Source organism: Chelonia mydas, chromosome 1 (genome assembly GCF_015237465.2).
Source record: "Chelonia mydas isolate rCheMyd1 chromosome 1, rCheMyd1.pri.v2, whole genome shotgun sequence".
Taxonomy (NCBI): Eukaryota; Metazoa; Chordata; order Testudines; family Cheloniidae; genus Chelonia; species Chelonia mydas.
The window spans coordinates 244360421-244377747 of record NC_057849.1 but is presented as its reverse complement, the minus strand read 5'-3'; the positions used below and the strand labels follow the sequence as shown (position 1 = coordinate 244377747).

The 17327-nt window shown below is 42.3% G+C and overlaps 1 protein-coding gene and 1 long non-coding RNA gene across 4 annotated transcripts in view; one reads left to right on the top strand and one right to left on the bottom strand.

The window, feature by feature from the left end:
- The window catches only part of CHRM2 (cholinergic receptor muscarinic 2), a 136643-nt gene that overhangs the window by 38128 nt on the left and 81188 nt on the right, over nucleotides 1-17327 (bottom strand). The gene's annotated exons all lie outside the window — the stretch shown is intronic.
- LOC122464727 lies at nucleotides 9228-15185 on the top strand. The gene is made up of 3 exons (XR_006289038.1): nucleotides 9228-9389; nucleotides 13072-13132; nucleotides 14573-15185. It is a non-coding gene; the product is annotated as an uncharacterized LOC122464727 (long non-coding RNA).

Here is a 17327-nt window from a genome sequence, read left to right as displayed (position 1 = left end):
GGCCTGAGTGATTAGTCAGTATTCAGAGCCTGACAGGACTGTTTCCATGGGAATGAGAAATTGATGCTATGAGTCAGGAATATTCTTGGTCTTATCTTGCTTATTTACACAGAATGTACGCAAAGCCCTGTTTCCCTGAACACAGACAACAAACAACAGCAGGAAGTTTCCTTGTCAGAAACCCGAAGGTCTGCCACGCCGGTGAGCTCCATGCCCAAGAAGCCCTGGCCTCTGCTTCCTCTCAGAGCAGTGCTCATGATTCCTTTTGGCTTTTATGCCTCCAACCCACACACAGCCTACTACCAATATATTAGCCTCTCTGTTTGAAACCTGAAAACCTATCAGTCCACACACCATAGGGCTGACCTGCCAAGTGACCTGGTGACTTGGGCGGTAGCCCCACAGCCCTCCCCAGTTTTTACTACTTAACGGGGTTTGATTGCTCCTTCTGAGGAGCCTGAAGAAGAGTTCTTGGCACACCCATTGGCTTTAATGGTTCTGTGGTTGTCTTTGGAACCAAGACTCTTCTCCTGGCAGCCATTAGCACCTTTCAGCATAACATGTCCTAATAACTCACACAGTGACCAAACACAGGGCTGACATAAATGGTGGTATCAACTACACCCTCAATATGTGTGTACAACAACAGTCTGAGGAGGTGCAAAATGGCAGCATTATAGAAAGAATGGCAATCAAAAGGGGGATGTGTGATATTGTAAGATTACTTCATTTTACAGCCTCAGTTATGTGCTTTTCTTGATACCATTTTGCCTTTCTGCCTCATGCTTCCTTGGCATGTAATATGCACTTGCTGAGGTGAGGCTTACATTTCCATTGACATCACCTCAGAACTGAGCCCATAGAGAGCTGGCTACTTGCTGCATATGGGCATCATTCATGGAGAGAAAGGACTCTTTTTTAACTCCTCTCTTGAACACCCCGAGTAAAACCACACAAAATTAAAGCTGCACTGACTTCTGTGACATACTTCCCCCATGCTGGAGAGGCTCCGGTAGTGCACCTCAGGGCCTGACTGGAAAAAGGACTTCCCTGCATAGGTTTTCAGTATCTTATGGCTGCTGCTGCCAAGATGGTGGTGGAACTGTAGTGAAATGAACAGGACAGCATGGGTTATTTTTGCAATTTTAGGGATGGTCCCTAATCAAGGCATGATTTGGAAAAGCATTAGGCATTGGGGACTACATGCTTGGCACAGCCAGGAAGAGAGCACCTGTGGTATCACCAACAATTGCAGGTGTATGCCAGCATCCTACGGATCTAAGGTGAGTATTAATAGGACAGCAGCACAGCAAATGAACTGAAGGAGCAGCAGTGAAATGCGTGCTAGTTATCAAACAAGATTATGGGCCAGTTTAGCTGTACTGTGCTGGGGATCTGGTTTTGATTCCCATTCCAGATGTCTGCCTCTCCCAACTTGCATGGACTGGGAGTGCTACAGAGGCAGCTTATTCAACCTCAAAGAGGGGAGACAGTAGCTCCATGACTCAGTGGTGACCATTCTGGACAAATAAGGTACAGCATTTAGGGGCTCCAAAGGGAATCCTATCCTGTTCTCCTTAGCTGGCAAGCAAGGCAGTGAATTATAAAATTCCATTTAGCCTATACACCTTTTTGAGCAGGGACTGCCCCTTACTGTGTGTATGTACAGCGCCTAGTGCAGTGGAGCCTCTAAGTGCTATGGCATTACAAACTAATAAATACATAATAGTAATTAATAATACCAGTGGTAAGTGAGGAGATCTTCAGAAGGGCTCTGGGGACATCCTTCACAAAGGAAAAGTTTGTTAATGACACTTGATAAAAGCATCCACTGTTTGTCTGTTGATGATTTGACCATATAGATCTGCCTTATTTATGCAATTTTACTACATTTTTACCAAGATGGCATAAAACATTTACTATCTGAAAATTCCCTCTTGCTCTTTCCTTCTGGTAAAAATAGTAGATAGATGCAAGAAGCAGTTTTAAGCAGAGTGGCTGTGGGCAATTTGCATGTACTGTACAGTGCTGTACCATAGGAGGGCACAGCCTGCTGGCTAGCTAAGTAATGTAACACATCTCCTGTCACATTAGAAACATTCAAAAGATACCTTGGAATCTGTTTCTCATCATGGGAGACATACAATAAGTGGCTGAATGAAGAGCAAGAACATCCAAGTGCCATATTATAATCTCCTGTGTCTGTCTTCTCACACAAGGGCAAGATAAGACCCACTTGTGCGGTGTATATTTGATTCTTCTCAGCTCTCCTCATACTGTTTGAATTGAGAATTGAATATTTCCTTTTTTCCTTTCTTTTTTATAAATAGCCCAGGTATTTCTCCTTTGTTCCTATTGTGACATCTCAGGTTTCTCCTATTATCCCCCTATTTTTATTCAAGGAGCTTCTACAGCAGCAGCAGCCTCCACTGCAGACAATGTTAAATGTAGGCAGGGCTAATCATGATTCAGGCTATTCTCTTGCTTACCTCCTTTAAAAAAGGCCGTTGTGCAATAGATGGAACATCAGAAATGAACGCAATGCCTGCGAAATATAATTGTGTATATACAGAGACAGAGAGAGGCAAACACCTATCTCTCGCTATATGTATTTATATTCTTTCCTTTGCCCTCCATTTCTTTCTTTTTGTCCTATTTAATTTTCTTGCTTTCTCTCTCTCTTCTCAACATCACTTACAAGGGTTCTGGACTTAGCTATGGGTATTGGATGGAAAACAATAAATCCAGTATAACCCTCATGATGTGAGCTATTTAAATTAACTGGCGTTTCCGTTAAGAAAGTGAAAGCGCACTGAATCGGCGATATCTTGAACCTCTCAAACTCTTTTTTGGTTTAAGCATTTGCCATTTGTTTCTGATTTCACAACAGAGCTAGGGGTTTATCTAAAATGAAGAGAATATTTGCTGGAATAAAAGCTGAATTCACTTTTTCTGCTGTTTGCTCATGCCACTTTTGTGTTTGTCTTCTATGAATATTCTAGAGAATAAATTTAGCAGTGGGGATGTTCATAAAACAGTGAATTTTAAGTGGATATTAGAGAATCGCCATGGAAAACAAATTTTGAATTCGTACATGTCAGTATTTCACAATGGAAGCCTGACTGCCTGTGTTCCCAGTCCAAGCTATCTATCACTGTTTGAATTTCAAATAGTCACAACAAAGTGCTCACAAATAATGTACAAGCCAAGGGCCTCACTGAAGTCAAAGGAAAACCTCGCACCCTGAATCTTCTGAGACCCATGCTTCTTGTGCTGTTTTGATACTCGCCTTGCTCACCAGAATGTAGCAAAGATGGACAGCCAGAGAAATGCAGTCATGAAAAAAAGAAACAAACATACAGTCCTGGGTTTGTTCTTGACATATTTCCAAGCAGAGAAGTTCTCCAAGTTGCTGTCAGTGTTGTAGACCTCACATTGTGGGACTGACATATACATCATGATCAGGCAGGAGGTTTTATTTTTATCTTGGGTTTTTAGGTTATATTTAGGGCATACCCAGCCTGACAGTATCTATGTTAATGATCACGTGTGTGTGTGCAACTGGATGTCTCCCTTCTAGTGTTGAAGAGATATAAAACAGGCCAGAATGGCTGCTCTCATTCAGATGGAGATAAAACAGAAGACCTGATTATTCAGTCTTTCAAGATCCGCTGGCCCTTTCCTCAGGACTAGGGATCTGCTGTCTTGGCAAATCCCAGTTTTGGTAATTACATTTTGCCTCAATTCATAAATGTCATGGCCGGGTCATGGGCAGCCAGACCTACTGGTCAGAGTCAGGATCCACAGTCATGGGACGGGAGCCAAAAATCAGCCTGGTTAGGATACTGGGAGATCAGAAGCAGGAGACAAACTTGAGAGCACAACCATGAATCAGGACAGGTCATAATACTGGGGGTCCGAGGCAGGAGACAAACTGAAAATGAGAACCATGGGTCAGGAGTCAGAGTCAGGCTGGGTCAGGATACCAAGAGGTGAGAAGCAGGAGACAAACTGGAGTCTGGAACTACAATCATATGCCGGGAGTCAAGCCAAGAAGTTTGGATGCAAGGAAGTCAAGCCAGGAGCACAGGAGCCACACAGTCCAGAGCAGGTTGGAGCCCAGTTGCACGGACAATTTCCTGTTCTAGTGCTGGGTTTATATAGAAGCTGTGGACCAGTCAGGATCCCCAGCATTCTGCCTGTCAGGATCCAGGACTGGAGTCCTCTGTCAGGGTTCAGCTTCTGTCCCTAGGAAGTGTTAGCAGGTCACTGGGTGGCCAGTTGGAGCTTACTAGACAGTTCCTGACAGGAAGAGACTTTCAAAGGCACAAATGGTGTTTAGGGGCCTAAATCCTATTAAAAGTCACTGAACTGGGCACTGAACTGCCATTGGCACCTTTGGCAATCTCCTAAATACATAAAATTTAGCATTTATTGTGCTTCTGTTCTTCCAACCCCATTGCAAACAGAGCTGGAAGAAAGCAGCAAAACATTTCCCAGCTGCTCTTCATTCAGATTTGTAAACACTTGGCTTTAGCTGTGTTCAGACCCATTTGTATTTTCTTTTGGCTAATATTGTAGACTGGGATATTTGGAGGTGCCTAAGGGAGTTAGGCACCTGACTCATTGAATTTCAATGGGATTTAAGCACCTATCTCATTTGAACTCCTTTGACAATTTCAGCACTTGCAAAGAAGTTACTAGCAGGAATATATGCAGAGTCAGAAGATTGCAAGTAAACACTGAATACATACAAAAGCATGGAGAAGGGCTTTGCTTTCTTGCTTATGTCTATCTTCAACCTTTGAGCATGCCCAGTGTGAACTAGATGTTTCTAGAGGCCAGACAGAATTCAGATTGAGCTGATTGCCTGTATAGTTGAAAAAAAATGCTCCATTTTTTCTCCAACCAGCCTGCCTCCTTCCTGAACACTGAAATTGCTAATGGAAAGGAAGACGGAAGGATAGAAGGAAAGAAAGAGCTCAGCAGCTATCCAGCTATCCCCTTTTCATTGTTTTGATTGGGCCTACGACTGTTCTCCCATCTTTCTTGTTTTCAGTGGCCCTGAGAAAGCACCTGCCATTCAGAACTTCTGAACCACTCAGGAGCACAGCCCCTCTCCTGTGTAACTTAGACACCTCAATGGCATCCATATCATCCAACCATCCACCCCTGCATCTCACAAGACAGTGCTTTCTCCCCATTTCCCCTTCTTACAAGCCACTCAAAGCTCTCAAGCTTGGTTTACATATAATTGCCAATTTGGTGCAGAACTCAGGGCAGCTCTGCCACATAAATAGTGGGTAATAATAATTCAGGTCTAATGTGGTGCACGGTATCACAGGGTCTTAGCTACAGTATTTCTCACTTTCCATCCTGATCTGCTGAGCAGTGTTGTCTGCCAGTAAACAGCTGCTGTAATTCACCCAGCAGGCATCTGCATTTTGGTAATGGATGAAGGGATCCCTAGGTATATAAGTTGTATAATACTTTAGGCTTGTAAATTAATTTGGGGCCCTTAATAAAGGAATAAAAGGCACTTTATGGATGAAAGAGTATAGTAAATAATAAAAAGCATGGTAAATAGAAAAAAAGCATGGTAATAATGGTAAATAATAATATTATTAATACATTTACGAAGCAAAGGCAGATCAAAGGAATACAATTCAGTCTTTGGGCTTAACTTATTCTGTGAAGGAGCCATGGATAACATACTTAAAAAAAAAAACTAACGGGAAATTAAAACCAAGGAAATAGCCGCAAGGGAAAGAGTTACTGGAATGGAACTGAAGAGTTCCTGGCAAAGATTGGACCATCGTGTTGCGAACAGAAGGAGGGAAAGAAGTTATGTGAATGCCATGGGCTTCTGTTTTTACAAATAAGATCAAACTCATAATAAATCTAAATCATCAGCAGTGCTGGGTGGAATCAAACCTTGGAACCAAGTGGTTAAGACAAAGGAAATATTAAAATGCTTCACACACACACACACAAACAAACCAACTTTCCCCTGTATAAGAACAGCCATACTGGGTCAGACCAGTGGTCTAGCTAGCCCAGTATCTTGTCTTCCAACAGTGGCTGCTGCCAGATGTTTCAGAGAGAGTGAACAGAACAGGGCAATTCATCAAAGGATCCATCTGCTGTTGTCCAGTCCCAGCTTCTAGCAGTCAGAGGTATAGGGACAACCAGAGCATGGGCTTTCACTCCTGGTTAATAGCCATTGATGGACCTATCCTCTATGAATTTATCTGATTCTTTTTTAACCCACTTATACTTTTGGCCTTTACAACTTCTCCTCGCAACAAGGTCCACAGATTGGCTGTGTGAAGAAGTACTTCTTTATGTTTGTTTTAAACCTGTTGCCTATTAATTTCATTGGGTGATCCCTGGTTCTTGTGCTATGTGAAGGGGTAAATAACATTTCCTAATTCACTTTCTCTCATGATTCATATCCCCCCTCAGTTGTCTCTTTTCCAAGCAGAACAGTCCAAGTCTTTTTAATATCTCCTCATATGGAAGCTGGTCCATACCCACAATAGTTTTTGTTGCCCTTCTCTGTACTTTTTCCAATTCTAATATATCTTTTTTGAGACAGGACAACCAGAACTGCACAAAGTATTCAAGGTGTGAGCGTGCCATGGATTTATATAGTGGCATTATGATATTTTCTATTTTCTTATTTATACCTTTCCTAATGGTTCCTAACATTCTGTTTGCTTTTGTGACTGCTGCTGCACATTGAGCAGATGATTTCAGAGAACTATCCATGTTGACTCCTAAATCTCTTTCTTGAGTGGTAACAGCTAATTTAGACCCCATCATGTTGTATGAATAGTACGGATTATGTTTTCCAATGTGCATTACTTTGCATTTATCAGCACTGAATTTCATCTGCCATTTTGTTGCCCAGTCACCCAGTTTTGCAAGATCCATTTGTAACTCTTTGCAGTCAGCTTTGGACTTACCTATCTTGAGTAGTTTTCGATTGTCTGCAAAGTTTGCCACCTCACTGTTTATCCCTTTATCCAGATTGTTTATAAATATGTTGAACAACACTGGCCCCCCTACAGATCCTTGGGGACCTAGCTATATACTTCTCTCCATTGTGAAAACTGACCATTTATTCCTACCATTTGTTTCCTATCTTTTTACCAGTTACTGATCCTTACTTTGCTTAAGAACTTTTGGTGAAGGACATTGTTAAAGGCTTTCTGAAAGTCTAAGTATGCTATACCAAATGGCTCACACTTGTCCACATTCTTTTTGACATCCTAAAAAAAATTCTAATAGATTGTGAGGCATGATTTCTCTTTACAAAGCTGTGTTGACTCTGCCCCAACATATCGTGTTTATCTATGTGTCTGATAAGTTTGTTCTTTACTATAGTTTCAACCAATTTGCCTGGTACTGAAGTTGGGCTTATCAGCCTGTAATTGCCAGGATTGCATCTATAGCCTTTTAAAAAAAATTGGCATCACATTAGCTATCCTCCAGTCATCTGATACAGACACTGATTTAAGCAACAGATTACATACCACAGTTAGTAGTTCTGCAATTTTATATTTGAATTCCTTCAGAATTCTTGGGTGAATACCATCTGGTACTGGTGATATATTACTGTTTAATTTATCTATTTGTTCCAAAACCTCCTTTATTGGTACCTCAATCTGGAACAGTTCCTAAAAAGAATGGCTCAGGTGTGGGAATCTCCCTCACATCCTCTGCAGTGAAGACCAATGCAAAGAATCCATTTAACTTCTCCACAACAACCTTGTCTTCTTTGAGTGCTCCTTTAGCACCTCGCTTATCCAGTGATCCCTCTGATTATTTGACAGGCTTCCTGCTTCTGATGTACTTTTTTAAAAAAAACCTTGTTGTTAATTTCTGTCTTCCACTAGTTGCTCTTCACATTTTTTTTGACCTGCCTAATTATAAAACACTTAGATCCAGATTCTGGCTGTGACACAGGCCCTTTGTGCTGCTCTGATTGTGTAAAGGGACCATAAAGCTGAGCTAGTCAGATAGATTAGTGAGTGTTCTCTTGTTCTAGGGAAATCTCTGGGTGGTGCAGAGCTGACATTTTAAAACACTTTCAAATGTGACTAACTAGAAGATACCACAGGTGGGCATGTTGGAGACTTTAATACACAGGACACTAATTAAAGCCATTTCTGTTTAGAAGTGATGGCATAGGGGAGACCTGTGGAACATTTAGAAATTTCTCATTCCAAAAATCAATGACGACTATAGAAAAGTCATACAGCACATCAGCACCATTAGCCTTGAAGACCACAGCTTTCAGTTTACCCAGGAATCTGTACAGAAGGGTAGTGGCAGTGCAAGCTTCCTTCATTCCCAAGAAGCTGTTCAAGCCTTGTCCTGAATAGGAGGAAAGAATCACCACACTCGAGGTATTTTATACTCCAAGCCCTTTCAGTCTTTGATTTGACTTTGCTGAGACAACTGACAATAGAGCTGATTATCAGCGGCAGTGATGGTGGCTGTTGAGGCTGACACCTGCCCACCAGGAACTGGATGCCGACCACTAGCTCTTTTCACATCAGCCAGCACACAGCTGACAGATGGCAAATACATCTAGTCACAGCGACAGTTTACAAGGCCAGATATCTGTAATACAACAGTTAATTTGCATTACAACGGCCATATCTTGAAAAATAGCGTGTGATCGAATCACAGATGTGACATCAGTAATAGGATCATTCTTCATGGTAATCTGCAGGAATGGGCAATGGTGTTAGCAATTAATAGTAATATTTTGCATTTATGCTGCACCTCTCATCAATGGACTACAAAGCTCTTTAATGGTATGTCTACACTACACACCACTGGCAGTGCCATGAAGGGTAAGTGTAGCTACATGCTGCAGTGAAAATCAAGCTGCCTCCACACTGGTGTGTGTAGCTACATGTGGCAGTGAAAGGCTCTGGCGGAGGGGTGTGGGGCAGTGGGGAAAGGCTGTGCCAGTGAAGAGCTGCCGGAGCCTTTCCCTGCTACCTCCCCCATGACAGAGCCTTTCCCTGTGGCAGGGAAAGACTCCAGCAATGAGGAGGAAGTGGACACTGCACTGCTAAAATTAGCAGTCTACATGGGAGTGGCATTGCTTGGGCACGTAGACAGCCATGTAGGGTAAATACCCACAGGGTTCAGGCATGTTTTTCCTTGCCTAAGCAGTGCCTCACTGTCTACACTGTGATTTATACCCATGCTAGGAGGGCATGCCGTAAGGAGTGTGCAGTGTAGACCTGTCCCAAGTGGTATCATCCCTGTTACAGTGGAAGAAACTGAAATCCAAAGAGACTTAGGAGCAACATCTCTGTGTAAAGGTCTGTGTACATGGCAGAACGGATGCGGTTCCACTGTCCAAGGTTTGTGTTGAGGAGAGGGCTGCAGGCCATGTGCCTCCCCCTCCCGCACTTTGCATGGAGTGTTCCATAAAAGACGGGGAGAGAGGGGGCTGAGGGCATGGCAGAAGCTGGTGGGGGACAGAGCCAGTGGATTGCTTTGTAAATGTTCAGAGAGAGGCAGCACAGACAGGATCAAGGTGATTGCAGTGGCAGGGCTGCAGTGGCAGCTGCTCCCTGGCCAGATATGGGAGTTAAAGATTCCTCCTCTGAGCCCTTGGGGAGATCAGCGGCTCGCAGTCTGTTACTCAGGATGTATGCTGATTCCCAAGAGTTGGGCTGAGGTCTCCTGACTTCCCAGGCTCTGGGCTAAATTAATAATTGCCCTAGAACCCCTTTAGAGCAGTCAGTGTGATGCAAAGAAGCCATAGGGCAGGTGTAGGACCTCTCTGGGGAATGCTCTCAGCACAAGGGGCTGCTATGACAAGTATAGATACAGCACCGCCAAAACTGTACCACTTCCACAGGGGCCCCAGTTCTATGGCTGAGAGTAAGAGGAGGTGTGGCTGTGGCAAACCTGCTTGCAGCAGTGCATTGGCTCTTTGGATGTACATCTGGAGCAAAAGGTAAAGCCACCCTTTGGCAGGGATGAATCCGGCCCTGTGCCTCCATTCACCCCATTTTTCATTCCTGTCTCATCCGGTGATTACACAATGGCAGCATTTTTGCAAATGGGAATGTACAGATTGTTTTCCAATACAAACAAAGGTCAGTGGGTAGGTTCTGACCATGCAATCTAAAAAAAAAACCCCTATTGTTTCTCCAGCCTTCCAGTCCCAAACAGACGCACAGGATACCAGTACTACAGGTTTGCTCACAGGGAAGCTTTCTCATTGCTCCAGCTTTATCAAAGGCTCTGCATTCTCTCCTTCCCCCACCCCTCCACTCACTTTACCAGCAGCCACCTGCCAGCCTCAGCTTCTGGTCCCAACCACACATGCCTTGAAGGGCCAGGTGTTTCCTCCCTCACTACAGTAACCATGACACTAACACAGTCTGCACTGATCATTCTGCTTTGATTCTTTTAGACTTCTCTCTATGTAAACATTCACAACAGAAGCATCAGTGAGGTCAGCTACCTGTAGCTCACTCATAAAGGCACCCAGGAAAATACTTAGGGGTTATTATATCATAGTTTGAGCTGGGCCATGAGGATGGGCCATGTCCTCAGCTAGTGTAAATCGGTATGGCACTATGCCAGTTCACACCAGTGGAAGATCTGTTCCTACAATTGTAAAACAACAGATTTGAGGAATTCCATGACATTTTTTCAATATTTTTTTCCATTATTTGCCCAGCTCTAATCACAATGCAGATAGATAAGGGTTGGCAAACATGCCATTTTTTTCCAGGGCTGTCCTGATTTTACTGGGCCATTCCTATATCCTGGAAGTCTAACTTGTAAGGTATAAAAAGGGTCCCAAAAGCACTTTTGGGGCTGTGCAAGGGCAAAGTGTTGTATTCTTGCATGATGACATTGTATTATATAATGCAGTTATATTTACCTTGAGAAGGAAATTAAACATCTTTAAAATCTGGGCTTTAGTTCCCAATTTTCTCCTTGGAAGTTTTTCCCAGTTTTTGTCTGTCTTGCTATTTGGACTGTAATCTCTACAGGGCAGAGACTGGTTCTCACTATGTGTTTACACAGTGCTTTGCACAGTGGAGTCTCTAAGCACCACTAATAAATAATAAATAATAATAATAATAAAATATGTGTCACAATTATGTGATGTGTGTGTTATTCCCCCTCCCCGAAGGATAAACAGTAAAAGGTGCTGAACCCTCAATGCTAAATAAACTATATGCCTTTTATTTTTAACTGTGTGATACCTGCAGTAACTTGTACGCAATAAATTGGTAGGAATTCATGGAATTTCTCTACAAGCCATTGGTGGCGGCCATTCACTCATGAGACACCTTTCCTAAGGAAGGCCCAGGAGAATGCTCAAAGATAATGAAAAAAGCAGGGGCTGAGACAGGAGTAAAGAACGATAAGAAGATTCATTTAATGCAGCAGTGCTAGGCTAACCCCTGGATGAAAGCCTAGAAGTTAGACAGCGAAGTCAGCGTGAGTCCTGCAGAACTGGTCTAAGAAAGCCCATTAAATAATACATGATTCATTCTTATTGCTCACCTTCTCTTTCATCTTTACGGGCTGAACAGTAAAAGAGATCCTTTATTCCATATATCTCTTTTCAATGAAACAGTAAATAAGCAAGTGCTAAGCTCCAGATGTAATAACAAGAGCTGGCAAGAGCCCAATGGGTCTGCACTGTTTTTGTTTGTTCTTTCTTTATTATTTATTGTTTTTTTATTTATTAAAATTCTCTGGATACAGATTTACTTTCTTTGCTCCTTCTATATTATTGCTTCACCTGCCTTGAATTGGGAACTGCAGGCACTTTGATAAATGGATTGTAAAGTTTTCTAGATTCACTGTGGCTTCTTAAAGTGCCTGTGTATCCCTTGGCCGAAATGCAATTTTGTAACTTCCTGCAGCAATTGCTCCTCAGTGAATCACAACAAATATCACTCTGCCTCCCACAGAACAGGACACTAGGGGGGCTATTTCCTCCCTTCCCAGTGGTGAAATTATGTCAGTGTCACAAAGTATTTTATTACATCATTGAAATCATGTAGCCACAACTGGTCCTGGCTTTAAAGGTGAACAACAAAGCTACAGTCACGTTCCAGGGCCAGATTCTATTTTAGGCCTGATCCAAAACTAAGGGACTTTCTCTGGAAGTTAGACACCTCAATCCCATTAGACTTCTATCTGCCTCTTTAGGCACCTAAATACCTTTATAACTCTGGCCTTTACTCTGCAAGGAATCTCACTGATTTCAGCGGGACTACTTGTGGAGTGAATCACTGCTTATGAATCAATAGGGGTATCAGAATGTGGCCCACTGATACAAGACGTTTCATTGTAACCAAAACAGCTCATCAGCAATGTAAAACTGATGCATTGTGGGATATTTTCAGTAAACCAGAGAAAGTGATGAAGGAATCCACAGAGGGAGTGGTCATTTTAAAAAGTTATGTTGACAAATGTATTTCTTGGCTGGATTCCCGCCTCAGATCCCAAACCTGCATAATGAAGAGTTTCTCCACACAAATCTGTGCTTAGCTTAGTGGGTTATTTTAGTTCACCTTTTAACTGCAGGTCTAACACAACGCACTCTTCTCCATCAGAACCCTGAGTGAGGATCAGTTTTCTCTGTTAGGTGATATATTGCAGCTAGTTACTAATGTTGCGTTTCAGTGCTTCATTTGATTTATATTGTATTCACACACACACACACACACGCATGCACGCTCCAAATCAGAGATGATTTTTCTGCTGGAAGACAAAATATCTTATATACTGTTTTAAGAGGTCAGTTCATGAGTCATGCAGGATACATTTTACCTCATTAATCCATCTGGGCCCTCCTGATACATGTTTCATGAGTGCTAAATAAGACAGCCTTGATGCAAACAAGGGTTTATATTATTTTTCTGTGATCATATATTCTCAGGTGATTCTGCTCAGAATACAGGTGTATTAAAATACAGTCTGTTCTTAATTCTTTTCATTGCACTTTCAGCCCTTGTCAAAATTACTAATGTGCCTTTAGGTTAATCTTATTTCTCATTACAGAGTCTCCAAACTGCCTGAAATATTCATGTGATGGGAAAGGAAGAAAGTGAAGAGCCAATTGGTGGGTGTCTTTTCCAGAACCTGAGGAAAATGTCAATGCCTGAAACTTTTTTTTTTCAAACTGACAAATGTTGCCAATTAGATGTTTTATTTAAAATGTGTTTTTCTGTCCAAATCTTAATAAAAAGTAAGGACCTAAAAGCCAGTTCATTGCCCCTGAGAAGGCAACAGTAGAGGTTTTCAACCTGTGTTCCACAGACTATGTCTAAGGGGTCCGCAAAAGGTTGTCATTACCATAGAACAGTGGTTTTCAACCTGTGGTCTGAGGACCCCTGGGGGTTCTCAGATTATGTCTAAGATTTCCAACAAGGTGAACACCTCCATTTGAAATTATTTAGGGGTTTGCAAATGAAAAAAGATTGGAAACCACTCGGCGACATCATTCCAGGGATGGAAAGCAACTTTTAAGTGAGACCTCCTGAGAATTCCCATACTATAAGGGAATCGTGACATATGCCTCCACACACCATAAAGGGTATTTATGGAGCATGTTTATGGCTCTCTATTGATTCCTCAGGGAGGAGGAATTGAGGAAAACCAAGGAAGTGATGGGGGGCAGGGCTAAGAGGAAAGGGATGGGAATAGAGTGAGAGACAAAGGGATAGAAGAAGGGGAAAATGTGAGAGGGTTATGAAAGGGACAGCAGGGGGATGAGAAGGGCAGAAGGAGGACAAGAGGAAGTTTTAAAGAAAAAAACATTGAGACAGAGAAAGAGGAAAGAAAAGGCGATGATTGTTGACATGGCAAAAGGATTTGGGATTTGATGAACGAAGCTTCAGAGAATACTAAAATTTTCCTCTTAGTGGAACCTCAAGATCATTTATGTCTAAATGGGACAATAACTGCAAAGAGAAATCACTACATGTGAGTAACCTAATATTTTAGAGGAAATTGCTCCATAATGCACTGAGTTAATTAATTGTGCACAGTGCACTTTCTGGCCTTCCCTCACCCTCTGTTTCTAATCTTAGGGAATGCCTGGATCTCATCTCTATTCCTGTTTCCCATTTGTTCCCCCTCCCCCTTTGTGCAGAGTCAGTAGGAGAAAAATGACAGTCTATTGAGTATGTTATAAATACCTTGCAATGAGTGGAGTAAACAACATGGTAATAACATTTCAAAAAGCTGGCCAGCCAGCCAGCCTGCCTCCCAAGTGAGACACTTTTTATTATGTTCCGCTCCAAGTGTCATTTCCCTAATGCTGCCCATACATCTTGTGCTGGGTGACAAATCAAATCTGTATTCACCCTTGCTTTCTCTGGCAGTGGAGAGGCACGGCAGTAGCCGGCTCATGGCATATAAAGTGCGTCATAAAACTGCAAGGGTTCCCTCGTAATTTATTCTCCTGGCTTTTGTTTTTGTTGTTGTGAGGGAGGAGGGGGACAGCAGATGACTGCAAATGTGCATTCTTTGACTGCCTTGCCTGATCTGTTTCCTTCAGGTGCTGTGTTGTTTGTTTGCTTTGACAATTGCACATGCCAGAGAAATAGGAGAGAGCATCAGGTGGTGCTTGAAGGGCATGCCCTATCCTACACGAGTGGAGTCTTCAATCAGGGAGTGGATGATGCCTTGTTATGGGTGACTGAGGAGAGCAAATAAACAAGAACAAAATAAAATTACAAATCTACTCCTCGGGTGGTAATTTGTTTTGGACAGTGAAGATAGTACAGTATTCTGAAAGCAATCGCTTAAGCATCCACCCGGGATTGGATGAACTGGGTGGGAGAGGCAGAGACAAAGGGTCAGGGGCCTACTGGGTTACTAAAGGTGATCTGGGTTCAGTCCCCATTTCAATCACCAGTGAAGTGAGCTTGATCTTTTCATGCCAGTGCCATAAAGAACATGCAACTAGATTTGCAGTACTGAATAAAACTAATCTCTGCCCATCTCTCCATTAAGGAGAGACCAATAAGTATAATTCAAAAACCCACACTAAACCATCCAGCTAATCTGCAATCCCAAGGCAGGCACATCTAAAACCCTCACCGTATTTACATCTTCTGGAAGGCCAGACCCCTCCATCAAAACCAGCTACAATGGTCAAAGGCCTCTTCCTCCCCACCACAAATGTCCCTGCTCCTGGTCCCAGTGCAATGCATGTGTTAAGCTTTGAAAACCTCTCCAGTGGAAAAAAAACCAAAATCTTCACTTCCATCCACCTAATCCACACCATGATTTGATCAGATTGTTCTTGTTGCTTCAAGAGCTAACTCTTGCACTTTGAACTCATTGTGGTCCAATAATGGAAAATAATGTGAATAATTATTTGAAGGAAGAAAAATAGCAATGTTGGCCAGGAATATTACTCACAGCAACTTATTCCAAGCTGCTCTGCTCCCAAGCCCTGCAACTGAATAGGCCTGGCACTTTGAGACTCAAGATTCTTCTCTCCACATACTTCAGATCAATACCATCTCCTTCTGTTCTTCAGCCTATAGTAAGGTTTATTTAGCTGATCCTGTTCCCACTGAAGGATTGAAAAGACTGGTAATGTTTACCTTAGAGATGAGCCAGTTAAGAGGAGACCTGATAAAGATATACAAAATGAATGAGAGATCAGGTGGGTGAGGTAATATCTTTTATTGGACCAGCAATGTTACCTCACCTATCTTGCATCTCTAATATCCTGGGACCGACACAGATACAACTACACTGCATAAAATAATGCATGTCATACAGAAGGGAGATAGTGCACTTCTGTTCAGCCCCTTTCAGAATACAAGAACCAGGAGACATTTGAAACAGAACATCAGCAAAGTTAGACCCAGTAAAAGGAAATTCTTTTTTACATAGTGCACAATTCACCTACAGAACTCCTTGCCACACAGTATCACTGAGGGCAAGAGCTTAGCAGGTTTAAAAATGGATTGGACATTGATATGGCTAACAAGAATATCTAGAGTTATTTTAGTACAAATTTAGGGGAAAAAATGGAGTTTGGATAAAAATATTAACTCTTCCACTTGGGGACTTCAGGTTTTAGGCCAACCTCTAATTATTCAGGATTAGGAAGAAATTTTCCATAAGGACAGGTTATCTCATAATTGCTTTCTGAAGGGCTGCTGGACACTGTGAAAGACAAGGTAATGGACTACATGGACCATTGGGTTTTTCCAGTGTGTCCTCTGTTTCCATGTTCTACCATGAGTTATCTAGTAAAGGGTGTTTGGGGATCTAGGAGAGACCATACATGGTTCTTCAGCCCTGCTTAGAACATTGGCTCTCTCTTATTTGCCTGTCACCAGAAAATCAGACATCCCCCTCTTCCCCACCTCAGTGTGCTCTGGGGATCTCACAGGGACTCACTGTAAGGGTAGAGGGGTTTTATTTCTGGACTCTGACTAAAATGTACTCACAATGGCATAATTGAAGTTATTGATAGTAGTAAGCAAATGTACCCATTCTACTATTTACAGCAATGTTTAGCAATTTGTAGCAATGTTTAGTAATTACACAATTCATTCATTAACTGAGTAATGCATTTAATTACTTTGCATGTGGTATTTAGGAGTGTCCCTTGTTATTTTATTTTGTGACTTAAGGGCATTAAGAAGTTTCCAAGAATATGTACTTAGGTAATTCCCAGTAAATACAGATAAATTACAGGTACCTATTTTACTCTGTACCAGTAGCTAATGTCATTGTTACTGCTGTAATAGCAGGGGATCCCAAAGGTCAGGATTAACATATGTTGGCAGATCTGGGTGGAGTGCCAGGATTGAGGGTGTTGCTGTTCAGGAAGGAGTGAAACGCATTGTTAAATCTGTGTGGGGCCCTAGAATTGAAATCAGAGGAAGTTGCTGGTCAGCTACATTAGCAGGGCTGTGTGAAGGGAAGTTTATCCTACAACTAACTGTCTATGCGATGCTCCAGACCCTCCTCTGGTTATAAAGCAGCATAACTCCACTGAAGCCAGTAGAGTTACACCAACTTTCACCTGCCGAGTGTCTGGCACTATGTCTGGTTTTAACCAGAACTATCAGTCTCTCACCCACAAGGCACAACAATTCCCATATACATTATATTTTGTTTGTAAAAGGCAGTGAGAGATTATGGGGATGACTGGCTGGCTCAGATGATTGGATAAAGGGCCATAGAGGCTTTTACATCTAGGACACTACCCATTTCAGGTTGATAGTGACTGAAGATTGTTGCCATCTGATGACTATTTAGTAGCCTGTTGCAAAATGAATTGC